This window comes from Oryctolagus cuniculus, chromosome 4 (genome assembly GCF_051225735.1).
Source record: "Oryctolagus cuniculus isolate XC-2025 breed Fujian yellow rabbit chromosome 4, ASM5122573v1, whole genome shotgun sequence".
NCBI lineage: Eukaryota > Metazoa > Chordata > Mammalia > Lagomorpha > Leporidae > Oryctolagus > Oryctolagus cuniculus.
This window is the reverse complement of record NC_142870.1, coordinates 70,732,113-70,745,366: the sequence shown is the minus strand read 5'-3', so window position 1 is coordinate 70,745,366 and position 13,254 is coordinate 70,732,113. Positions and strand designations below refer to the sequence as shown.

General features: G+C 37.4%; 1 protein-coding gene and 1 long non-coding RNA gene across 48 annotated transcripts in view; one reads left to right on the top strand and one right to left on the bottom strand.

Annotated features, from left to right (window-relative positions):
• Positions 1–7,840, bottom strand: part of LOC149127008 (uncharacterized) — an 88,176-nt gene extending 80,336 nt beyond the window's left edge. The window contains exon 1 of the long non-coding RNA XR_016233104.1: positions 7,721–7,840. This is a non-coding gene — a long non-coding RNA (uncharacterized LOC149127008). The remainder of the gene's footprint in view (positions 1–7,720) is intronic.
• Positions 1–13,254, top strand: part of ZBTB20 (zinc finger and BTB domain containing 20) — an 873,240-nt gene that overhangs the window by 427,242 nt on the left and 432,744 nt on the right. For 3 of the 47 annotated variants that reach the window (XM_070072155.2, XM_070072137.2, XM_008266907.5), the window contains exon 1: positions 2,605–3,023. The exons of the other annotated variants lie outside the window; for them this stretch is intronic. The gene's annotated coding sequence lies outside the window, so the exon portion shown is untranslated. Of the gene's footprint in view, positions 1–2,604; positions 3,024–13,254 lie in introns of those variants that run through there. 47 annotated transcript variants of the gene reach the window in all.

Sequence of the window (13,254 nt, the reverse complement as noted above, 5' to 3'; positions counted from 1 at the left end):
CTATATAATACTACTTTCCAGTTGTATTTTGTAAGACACCCCTCTCAGATATAAGGGTTTAGCTTAACTCTCAAATGAATCAAAAAACCACCTGAACATTCCTGGATTAAAAATAATAACACAAACATTGTGTGACTAGGTAACTATGAAGTAATGAAACTGATTTTGGTGGATGTTAATCGCACTTTTCACATTACTTAAAATAAATCAAGAGTGCCTATCCAGCTTCAATACCTGAGAATTTCATAATCTATTCAATGAAAGTGGTAATAGTGCCTACCCTCATGTCATTTTGAGTATTAAATGAGTTATTATGTGTAAGTCCTTATATTGGTCCCTAGCATATATGTGCATAGTAAGTACCCAATAAAGTTTATTATCATACATGAAGGTTACAGGATTAAAAATCAAACTATTATTGATACATAGCAGGAGCTCAATAAATATGTATTCACTGGACAGATAAAACAGTGTATAAATTCTTCAAGTTCTAGGTCTTTCTGATATATAGTAAGTGCAATGTTCTGGCTGCTGCATCACACTGTTAAATGTAATATAAAAAAATTCAAAATTTGAAGCTCTGTAGTTTCCAGGAATATTTGCTGGCTATAGAAAGAGCCTTTTGAGGGATTTAGGAGGATTGTTGTTTTGTTTTTTAACACTTATCCTTAGTACTCCATAGCATGTGTTCTCTGATTAGAGGTGTATGTGTGACTACCAAATGAGTATAGATTTTCCCCTTCCTTTAATAGTCATGTAGATATGCTTTATCTTATGGTACAATGAAAACAAGCTGGACAAGTGTGCACATGATAAAGGAAGATAAATGGACTAGGAAACACAAAAAGGTGGCATGTGTCACACATGCATCCTTTTGCCTGAGACAACTGAAACACACTAAAAGCAAAAAAGACAATGAATATCACTGATTGTTCCAGAACGGAGATGCTACATTCTTTTCTGGTGATGTCAGTACATCATAGTTTAGGGGGAACTTTTTTCCTTAACAATTTTTTGTAACATTCATTCATTCATTCAAAAAGCAAAGTAATAAAGAGATTAGAGAAATATTCCATTCACTGATTCACTCCAAAAATGGCTCCAACAGCCAGGAACCATAAAGTCCATTCCAGGTCCCCGACATGACAGGGGCCAAGCACTTGGGCCATCTTCTGTTGCTTTCTCAAGTGCATTAGCAGGGAACTGGATAGGAAGTGAAGTAACCAAGACTCTCACCAGCGCTCATATGAAATGCCAGCCTCATAAGCTGCAGATTAACCTACGGCAGTACAATACTGGGAATAAATTTGTTTTTAAATCCTGAACTGTTTACCATCTGAAACATTTATATGAAATTATCTTGCATTAAATCCCATCTTTCATAGAGCTGGTCATCTGATTATAGTTTCAGAAACGGTTCAAAAATTTCCTTATCACTAGAATGTTATTCCTACCCCTGGTACTGCTCTTCTACCTGTAAAAAACAGTTCATCACTTCTAGAAGCCCCATCTTTTGTGCTTTTGTACATTTTTGTGCTATTGTTCTTGCTATATCACATTATAGTTTCCTGTTTATATGTGTATTTTCTAGAGTCTACTGATTAAATTGTAAGCATCTTGAAGGCAGAGTCTGGGCTTTATTTATTTATGGATACCCAATAATATTCAATGCTGAGATAAATAAATGCTCAATAAACACAGAGTCAATAAGTGAATAACCTTGCAGTCACACACACACATTAGATCAAAGACTTGAATAAAATTTCCTGTGACTTTGCATGTTCCTCAAGTGCTTGTGAATCTTTTGAAATTGCTGATGGAACTATTAAGATGCTTCTGAATGCTCTAATAACTTTAAAGAACATTTTCTTATCTGTGAGAAAAAAATTTGTCTGTTTCTGCTGCTTGTTTTTACTCTGAGCCTCACTTTTAAACAGTGGACTCAAATGTCCTGTCAATTATTGATTGTTTGGTTGAACCACACAGAAATTGTTATCAATCCTTGCTTATGTTCACCCACGATCTGTTTGGTGGCTTTGCCCAAACACATTATCTGCATATATTTAAAAATACATGAATTGTGTCAGTAAACTGGGAAAATCTTACTTTCAAACAAAATTTTCTGCATTTAATATGGTGTGTGACGAACAGTTAGGGGTGAGTAAATGCGGAATGCATACAGACATGGTTGCTGTTTGGAGGATGAGATTTAAAAAAAAAGAAAAAAAGCCTAAATGAAATGTCCAGCATCAGGAACAGAATTAGAGACAAATCTAACCCTGGCCTCCTCCTGTACTTGTGTGTTTTCAGACTGTTACACAAGCTCACCGAGCAGGGCCGTCCGTATAGGTCCGATTTCCCAACTTCACCCCACAGTAAACTTTTGCAATCCAGAGGCTAGAGACCTCTTTTGTCAATGTTGTCTGCCCAGTGACTGTGTTGGCACCGGGGAGGCCCTAGCAGATAAAGTGGAGGAACATATGGCTTCCATCTGAATACAAATTGGTGGACATAACGTGGTAATTCAGCTGAGATGTCCTCTAGACTGTAAACCGAAAGAGTACGATGAGAGGTGTTTATAAACGGCCTCTGAATTCCCCCACACCCCTCCCTTCCCACTGGAGTTTTATCGGCCTGAATCATAGCTATCTAGCGTCCCCGTCTCACTGCGTTATTTGTGAAAATGGCCAGCATGAGGAATTATTAATTAAAGCTAACAAATCACCCTGACGAGCTGTGCCCTGGCATGGCTGAAGGTTGATTGGCGAAAGTGTTCTCCTTTGGAGAAAAGTCTTTTTGTGCTCGTGACGCAGTCAGGGACGGATTATTGAATATGCAAGTTAGAAGAAAAATCACAGGACAAGCAAATTGAGTATTTACTGGCAAATAATTGCTCTCTTAAGCTGTGGCTCTCTTCCTAAATTCTTAACATTCCCGAGGGTTAGAAAGAAACACAGAAAAATGCATCGGTACAGAGTACATTTCAAAAAAAATACATAGACTGATGTTTCAGACTTGTGCAGGTAAGTGTGATTGTGTGTGCATGGAAAGTGAAAGAACAAGGAAAAGCAAGAGAAAGATTGGGGGGAAGCGTAACTGTTATTCTGGTGAGTTTTTTAATCAACTTGTTTGTTGGAATAGTGCTCAGCATACTTCAAAGTTGAAAATTTAGTTTCAGTGCTGCATTTATTGTGAAAGTTAGAGACGTGAGAAGGAGAGAGGTTTTTCTCAAACTTGTTTGTCTTTATCAGCTGGAGAATACGTTAATGTTTTTGTCCCAGTCATAGTTACATATTTGTTCAGATATTTGTGGGTATGTGTATAGCATTGTCACTGGATTTAAAGATCTTTAGCTCTTTTCAACATTGTTAATTATGACGCGTCTCAACAATGTCCCAAACGCATTTGGGTACAGCTAGTGCATTTATTTTTTAAAGTAAACACTGTTTTACATTAGCACCAAAGCAGTCCATGTTGAGAATTTCTAAATGGACATGATAGTTTGGGGATAGTTAAACTTCGGACTTCCGTAATAGCCAAAGTGTCCTTATTGTCAATTGTGTGTGTGTGTGCTTTTTTTTTTATCTGTAATGGTGATCAGATTACTGACTTTTGTGGACATTGTACGGTAGGAGAACATAGTTTAGAGGCCTTTTCAAGCAAAAGTTAAATATATGGAAATACAAAAGTGGAATTGAAAGCTCATTCTGTGTATAAAAATGTAGACATTAAGAAACAGAGATACTCTTACAAATACATCTAGGTTATATGAACAGCATTACCAAAATACATATATTCACTAAACGTAAATTGCATATTCTGGGAAAACCTGAAAACGTGCTTCCATCAATAACACACTATTTTTGAAATGAGAACAATTGGCCGATGAAACAGCATTTTAGAGTTGTAAAAACTGTGAGTAGCGTGGATTGAAAACAAGGCATAAACATAATGCAGACTAAATTAACTAATTAATAATTACAAAGTGCTTTAACAATAAAACATCTACATGATAGTATTAATAATAGGAATAGTATAAAAATGGAAAATCTGGCAATTATACAGAAATTTAATCAGATGATTCTTACAAGGTTTTAGAGAAGCAAAATTTTGAAATGTAAATAAACTTATATTTTGGTTTCTATTCTATTCTTTGGACCATACAATATTGTTCTGAAATTTTTTTCTACTGTATTCTGCTTTGTTTAAGAAATATAATTTGTCTTATATAGAATAGAGCTCATAATAAAGTCTAGAAAATATACTTCTTAAAGTTTTAATTCCCACTGGATCATATTCTGTCCTCAGATTTCAGAAGGCAGCCTCCTTAAAGTTTCTTGTGACTATTTGAGGGCAAGATTTGGTCCATTATTTTGAAATAGCAAAGAGGGCATTTAAAGCATATGTTCAGAGACTAAACCATCTGCCTGCTTTATTAAGAATACCACAGAATTAAAAGAACTTGGAAAGGCTCAAAAATTAAACCAGAGGGTTTTTTTTACAAGATTTTAAAAATACAGCACTCTGATTTTTAGAAATGTTTTGCAGCCACTTACTTTTGCAAAGGTCTTTTGTAGTATTCTTAAGGAGAATAATATCATTATGCCTTTTTGATATATGAGAAATAAATGACAAAGTGTAAGTGAGTGACCTGAACCTATAACAGGTCTGTGGTAACCCTTTCTCTCCGATTTAACCCACTAAATCAAAATACCTTTTTGGGGTGTTAGACTCATCAGCAATGAAACTCAGAGTGACTTAGAGAAACATTACAAAATGGTGACTGCTGAAGCAGAAATGAAGTCCAGCTGCTAGCTTCTGGACTATCTACAAATGAGTTGCAAGAGACATGCGGAGGCCAGACTAAAGAGTACTTCTGTAATCCAACTGTGATGTAATGGAAATATGAATCAGTTATTGGTTGCCCATGCTGGGGGAGGGGAAGCAACAACAACAACAACAAAAGTGCAAATTGGCCTTTTTCCCAGGTGGCACCACTATATTCCTTTGGAATCTGGAAGGATCTGAGTTTCAAAAGTTAATAGCAGAACAGAAATTATATTTATGTTCCAAACATAGAAATGTCACAGCCTAGAGTAGTCCCGGATGGACAAATCAAGTTCAGTGTCATTGTTAAGATGTCTAGGGCCCAAATAGAGTTCTTCTCCTTTACCTGTGTTTTAGCAGGCTCGAACTGAGACTGACTGGGACACAGTCACAGGAAAATGGAGACAGTAGACTAAATTCAGCCAGGATATAAGTTTCTGAAATTGACATAGTTTGTCACTTTTTGTTTCTTAATGAAAACTATTTGATTAAAAGCAAATAATAACAGAAACAAAGAACTGAAGCGTTTGGCTTGAAGATTCTAAGAAAAACATGTGTGTGTCTGTGTGTGTGTCAAAATGTATCATTTTTTAAAAGAAAACTAGTTTTCCAAATTGTACTCTTTAGTAGGCTGATTAAGCCAAGGACTTGACTTTTCTTTTGTATGGTCTAAGGACTAAACATGAAGGTTTTAAAACAGCTACAGTTGGACTTAAGAATGAAGGATGTCAGAATAAATGATCTATTGCTGAAAATGCCTATGTCCAATTTCATATGAATCTTCTCATGGTGGTATTTTAATTTTGTGCCTCCCTAAATTCCACCATTGCAAGTAATCAAGTTAGTCTATTAGCCCAAAAGACTATGTGAAACATCCATAAGAATAATAAAACAATTTGAGTCATTTGTCATTGAGGCTCTTGAAGTATAAAAGATTCTAAGTTTGTAGAGGTCAGTGCTAAGGCAGTTCCCATGAAAATATTGATAGACCACAGACACCTAAAGGTTGGGTTGGGAGCAGAAGCAGCACCTTCCCTGGGACATGTATGTGGAAGTAAGGTACAAGATTAGTGCAATAATTCTGGCAAGACCAGGATCTTATGGACAGTAGAGAGTTAAGAGTCTTTAAAATTATTTCATTTAAATTATATATATACATATATAGATAAAACACAAAACCAAGAGTTTAGGAAGGCATATACTTTTACAATAGCATTGAAACACCCTTTATCAAATAAACCTCTGTGATGAACACAGCTTTCCTAAAGGGTACACAAAGCATTGCTGTGCTGTGGCCATTCTCCTTCTACTTTTACTTTAAGCAGTTTGTCTCTCTTAAAACTCAAGTTTTTATAAAGAGCCCATTCTAGGTGAAACTACTGTTTCTTGCCCTTACATCCTCCCTTGGTTCATTTTCCAAACTTTTAGGAAACTACCTTATCTTTTCACAGGTAATTTGGATGGTTCAGTCACTTTTAATAGGCTAGTCTTCTTACCATATTGAAAAGGAGAGGCATCAAGATTTATTTTTATGTTACCCTGTAGCTCAATCCATAGTAAGGAGTCCGGGGACCTCCTGGATTGTGTTACCTGGGGCACTGGCTACAGCAGAGATTACTGGACCTCAGCCCAGAATTTCTGAAGCAGAAGCTCGTAGGATAGAACCTGGGGATCTCTAGTTTAGGAAATTCCCCCAGTTATCTGTGTGCACTAAAACTTAAAAACCATTTCAAAATTGTGATTCCAGAATTTCCCAGCATATGACAAAAAAATGGTAGGATTTTCCTAGCACACTTATGAAAGATTCATTATATTAACACTAACCAAACACTAACCAAAACACTAATGCATATTCAATAGTATGTGATCATTGCCTGCTTACCAAAAAAAAAAAAACGAACTAAAAAGGGAGGGGGGCAATATCTACCTTAGAAACACATTCCATGTTCCAAATCTACTTGAGATCTGTAATCCATATATTCTTTGTTTTTTTTCTTTACTATTATTTATTGAAAATTACTTTATAAGAGCACATTAAAATGTTTGTAGAAAATTCATAATAAAATAAATGGATTTCTTCTTTTTTTTTTTTTTTTTTTTTTGACAGGCAGAGCTAGACAGTGAGAGAGACAGAGACAGAGAGAAAGGTCTTCCTTCCGTTGGTTCACCCCCCAAATGGCTGCTAAGGCTGGTGGTGCGCTGCAGCTGGTGCACCCCGCCGATCCGAAGCCAGGAGCCAGGTGCTTCCTCCTGGTCTCCCATGCAGGTGCAGGGCCCAAGCACCTGGGCCATCCTCCACTGCACTCCCGGGCCACAGCAGTGAGCTAGAGTGGAAGAGGAGCAACCAGGACAGAATCCAGCGCCCCAACTGGGACTAGAACCCCGGGTGCCGGCGCCAAAGGCAGAGGATTAGCCTAGTGAGCCGCGGCGCTGGCCTAAATAAATGGATTTCAAAATTGATTTGCACCCAAAAAAATTTATGTTGAAATTCCATTTTTCCTCAAACTTTAACCTATGTATGTTAAGTTATATAGTGCTAACTAAGCACTACAGTTATACAAAGATGCATAAAAGGAATCAGTCCTTCATAACCAGGGTCACTGTATTTCTAAATGGATATTACCTTTCCATACTAGGATAACAATGAATTGGCACATAATGTCCACTTTGAGTAAAACTTAAGCCTCTATATTATATGTGTTCTTCAGAGAACAGACCAGTCTTTTCAGGGTACTCCTTGCCATGAGGATTGGCATGAAATTTAAGGGGAGAAACCAGATACCTGAGAGGACAAACAAGTGAGATCATTCTCCGTCATCTCTTTGCTTACTCTGCTGCACGCATGTTCTGGCTTTTTATATAGTGATAGTAGTTGTATATAGTAGGACCTTACCACATTTTGGAAACTGCCAAACATAAGAAATTTCTTTCAGGTCCTCCTCTCATCGCAGGTGGAAGTCATCACCTTCCAAAGCTGGGACCTCCCAAATCCATTTCTCCCATCATCAGTCAGTGATTTGTTGTTAGGATCCTGTTTTGAGAAGAAGAGAGAGATGTGTCAGTGAGTGTGCTAGATATTATGAGGACTTGTATGTCTCTTTCTCTTGCCCCTGAGGTGGCTCAGCTGGCCTGTAAGAGATGCTAGAGCCTGAATGGCAGCAGCCTCTCCAGTAGTCAGTGATGGCACAATCTATGAGCTGTCCCAGGCTCCTCTCGCCTGGAGCTCTGCTTCACAAGTTTCAGCTATGCAGAAATTGGGACTCAACCATCTAGAAACAATGTATTATTGCATTTGAGGAAATTAATTAGGTAGCTGATCTGAGGAACAGGATTATAATTTCATTGATCAATCATGTTTTCCTGAAAAAGTTTTAGGGACACCCTCCCACTTTATTCTCTACAGAACAACATAAGAAAATTGTGGGAACTTCTTTTTTTTTCAACAAATACTTATTGAGAATTTAGTGTCATGCCCCATTCTAGGAATGAAGGGTTATAGTGGGTAAAGTTCCTACTTACATGAAGTTCCTGTTATAATGGGATAGGAAGGAAATAAAATTACTGAATACAAACTATATAAAGTGATATAAATAATCTACTTCATTTTTGCCACATTGCTTCCTGTGTTCCCTATGACTTCTAATTATCTTTATGTTACTTCATAATGTGTGTGTGTCTGTGTGTGTGTGTGTCTGTGTGTATAGATGTATGTATTCCTTGATGCATTTGTCAAGTCATGTAGAGAACAGACCAGTTCATTCTGAGCACTCCTTGCTGTGGGAAGTTCCTTCCCACGAAGATCTGCATAAAATGTACAGGGAGAAACAAGCCTCCAGAGATGACCAATATGAGAAACCATTCTCTGTCATCTCTTTGGTTATTCTGCTTTGTGTGTGTTCTGATTTTTTTCCAGTGTGCTTAGTGATAGGCACACAGGCTGCTTAGACATTTAAGAGGTGGATGAGCTGTGAGTCAATCTTCAAGAGACTTAACATAAAGTAGAGCAGACTAATAATTAATAGTAGTATGTGGCCTTGATAGGGCTCCAGGGAGGAGAGAGCTTAGAACACTGTCCTAGAAAAGGCCAGAGAATTGAGCATCAGGAAAGGCTTTCCAGAGGAAGTGCTGTTGTAACTGAGACTAACAACTTAAAAGTAAAACAAAACAGAAAGAATTATTTTAAGTGAAGTTCTAATTTTTCCCTTGATCACCTAAGTAATGTGTGCCCATAGTGAAACTATTTTAGACAATAGGAGAACATATTTTTCTACAAAAAAAGGAAAGTCCCCCATTAATTTACCACTTAGAGAAACCATTGTTAACATTCAGCAGATACGTTTTGAACATGTATTACATTTTAGGGTTATGACAACCAGCCACAACTTCTCAGAAGAGAGCATTTTAATTGGCAGGCAGTATGAATGGCAGTAACTTAAACTATATTCATTAGCTGTCTTCAGATTTGCGCTTACAGATGAAGGGGCCCCAACCCTCCAAATATAGAGTGGAACAAATGCCATATTCTCCCTTACAAATGTCATAGCACCTGCGATATCATCCCACCTAGCATAGATATGAGAGCCAGACTCCTTGGGGTCCATTCCTGGCTGTTCTTTGTCCTATCTGTGTGATCTTGGCCAAGTTATGTACTTGTGTGTCCTAGTGGGCTTCACTGTTAAATTGGATTACTAACAGGAATTACGTCATGCAACATTTTGAGAAATGAGAAAGATAATGCATGTAAAGTGCAATCACAGTACTTGGCACATAGTAAAATATTCAATAAATGCCATCATTATTACTATTATTACTATTACAATTATTTCATTACCAGGGGAACTTCTTAAAATATACTTTGTCCAGTACAAGTCCATTATCACTACTGGCAAAACAACTCTAAACACATTTCCTACTGAGGGTGGGTCAGAGATGTCATCTTTGTAACACGTATCAAGAATATAGCTTTTATAGATGAAAGTGATAACATGATTTAGCTCAGTCAATAAATGACATTATGCAGACTAAATTTCTGTGTCTTGGTAGAATTGATGTCTAAATCTGCCTTAAATGCCCTTCATGGTACAGATTTTGTTTCACCAATTTGTGATTAACTAGGTTTGTTTTATTAAAAGGAGTGCTTAAACCCAAAGTCTCATTGTTTCAGATAGTGCCACCTTTCTTTATGCTATCAGTGATGCAAAAGAATAAGAAATGCAGTTTTACCTAAAGGTGGCATCTTTAAGAAGCAGGGAACTCTAATTGTCAGATCTGTTTTAGCACAATAGTGAACAAAGATAACTAGCTTAGCAGGTGCCACACAGTAGGTACCTAATGAATGTTTATTGAGTCAAATTATATTTTATAAGAAAAGCATATGAACATCAATCCAGTTTTCTGTGGAAGTGCAAATGATTGTAAGAAAATGACACAATGGGATAACAATATATTAAAAAAAACAGTTGTGTGGAATCTTGACAACACAGTATGTTAACTTCTTAAAATTGTAGGCTCGTTTCACTATGAAAAGCAAAATGTGGTAAAAATGCTGAATATGGTAAAAAAGAACATGTACTCTGTAGTTGCACAGAGTGGACTCCTGGCTTGGTTATCATGTCTACTATTTACAAATTCCAGTTTCTTTTTCTATCTAAGTCCTCAAATAGAAGATGGAGCAATAATATCCTCGTAGCATGGTGGATCTGTATAGTCCCTAGTACCATTCCTGGAACTTAATAGGTACTAGATAAATGATACCTTCTAATAATAGCAAGAACCACAGCAATACTCAGACATAAAAGCCCTGTGTGCAATGGCCATAAGCTCATTAATGTATATTAATATAAAATGTATGTGATTTATATATGTATATTAGTATATAAATAATAACACTTGAAATTGCTTTGCTTAATGTTTGACACAGTAGGAACTCTGTATGTAAATTTGATTTAAATGCCTTCATGACAAGATTGCTTTAGTTATTCTAGTTAAGTGAAAATACAATTCAAGAATCTAAAACAAACTTATTCTCTTCAAACATGACAATAAAAGCAAAAATCACCCAAGGATTTATTCAATAATTTTGGCTAAATGCAAATAAATATCACGGACAACACGGACAAATATCACGGATACCACATGGAAGTGGTAGGAAAAGGAAATTAACTTGGAAAACTCTTAGGTGACCCCTAATTTGAATAATATTAATTGGAAGCATTTTAAAGATCCAAAGGCTATTTGCTAGCTACATTGGTAACTACATATGGAAAATGGCTGCAGAGATTCAGAATGTAAAAATAGTTCATTGCTAAATTCGAAATTCTGTTAATGTCACAAACAGTGGGATGTGAAATACAAATGAATTGTGATGACAGTTGAGTACCAAGCTGCCTATTTTTCCCCTTCAATGCTGCCCGTATTTGGCTTTATATTTTCCCCAGTCCTGATTCCACCCATCAATATTTGTATTTTCTGCAGCTAGTACCACCTTGGAACATGCCAGCTTAGGATTTTATTCCTAAATGCTTCTCTATTCCTAACAATTCTGCTCTTACTGCTCTTCTTCCTACAGATATGTCTTGAATATTTTTTAACCTCTTACCTTAGAGTTTGAACACTCTTTAACCTATAGTCTTGGGGGCTCTGTCATTGCTCTCCACTATTCCATTTTTTCAAGCATTTGAAGTGTCACTCCATTCTGCTTAATCTAAAGGCTGTTTACATAGCACATATTTTCCGTGTTGCTTTGACTTGGGGCACTTTCTGTCATCCTGATCATCTGCATTCATTTTCTATTTTAATTTTTTTAAATCCTAGGGTTTTTTTTAAATTGGCCACCCTTTATAATAGAAGGTCTTTATGATCCTGGATTTGGAGAGCATAACATTTTATGTACTAAGTAAAATTTCCTGTGAAATACAGCGATTCCACATAAGCATAAGCTACTTATAAACTTGACTTTTAGGAAATGCCATTAAAGAAATATCTGAAGAGTATCACTAAAATGACCAGTTTGTTTAGTCTTACTGGATTTGGTAGCATGTCTGCCAGACCTACCTCACAGAGTAACCATCCTGGGTAACTGTTATATTTGGATGCTATTGCAGGTGATGATTTTGTTTTCATTTATTGAATGACCTCTTTATGTCTAGCATTTTATATAGAATACTTAAAACAGTCCAGTGAGATAGGTGCTATTATGTTTGTATAACAGATGAGAAATTCTTGGCCTGGAGAGGTTAAATGCTGAGGGTGGAAGGAGGATACAAACCCAAGATTCTTTGACCTTAAAGATCATCTTTTCTTCATTACCACCTGCTTGTGCCTGGTTATGTATTTATGTTATTGGTTGTGGGTAGCTTGTAGTTTAATTTAATTGGGGGCATAGCCAGTTTCAGGTAAGCAAACAAAGTGATGATGAGGTTTTTTTAAAAGAATTATTTATTTATTTGAAAGGAAAAGTTACAGAGAGGCAGAGGCAGAGAGAGGGAGAGAGGTCTTCCAACCACTGATTCACTCCCCAAATGGCTGCAATGGCCCAAGCTGGACCAATCCAAAGCTAGGAACCAGGAGCTTCCTCCAGTTTTCCCATGCGGGTGCAGGGGCCCAAAGACTTGGATCATCTTCTACTGCTTTCCCAGGCCATAGCAGAGAGCTGGATTGGAAGTAGAGCAGCCAAGACTTGAACTAGTGTCCATATGGGATGCTGGCTCTGCAGGTGGTGGCTTACCCGCTACACCATAGTGCCAGCCCCATGATGAGATTTTATTTTGTTGTTGTGTTATGGAGATATGAACTCAAGACTGTAGATTCACTAGATCTCCAGAAAGGAAAAACCTGAATTTAGGCAACTTCTTTTGCTGCTCCCTTTGGTTTCAGTGGACACATTATTACTAATTCTGAAAAATTGAACTTAAATTAGATGTATCAGAGACTGGGGTTTTAGGCCACTCATCAAGAGGGTCTTATAGCTGTCCTACGTCTTTCTTATCTCCAAAACCAAAATGTCGGCCAGTGTCGCGGCTCACTAGGCTAATCCTCCGCCTGTGGGGCCAGCACCCCGGGGTTCTCGTCCCAGTTGGGGCACCGGTTTCTGTCCTGGTTGCTTCTCTTCCAGTCCAGCTCTCTGCTGTGGCCTGGGAGTGCAGTGGAGGATGGCCCAGGTGCTTGGACTCTGCACCCGCATGGGAGACCAGGAGAAGCACCTGGCTCCTGGCTTTGGATCGGCGCGGCTCGCCAGCCGCAAAGCAATAGCCATAGTGGCCACTTGGGGGGTGAACCAAAGGAAAAAGGAAGCCCTTTCTCTCTCTCACTGTCTAACTCTGTCAAAAAAAAAATTCATGATTTTTTTTTCAGCAAATGTATTCTTTTTCCCTCGAAGTATCTTGAAGAAGTATTATTATAATTATTTACTACTTTTAAAGAGTGAAC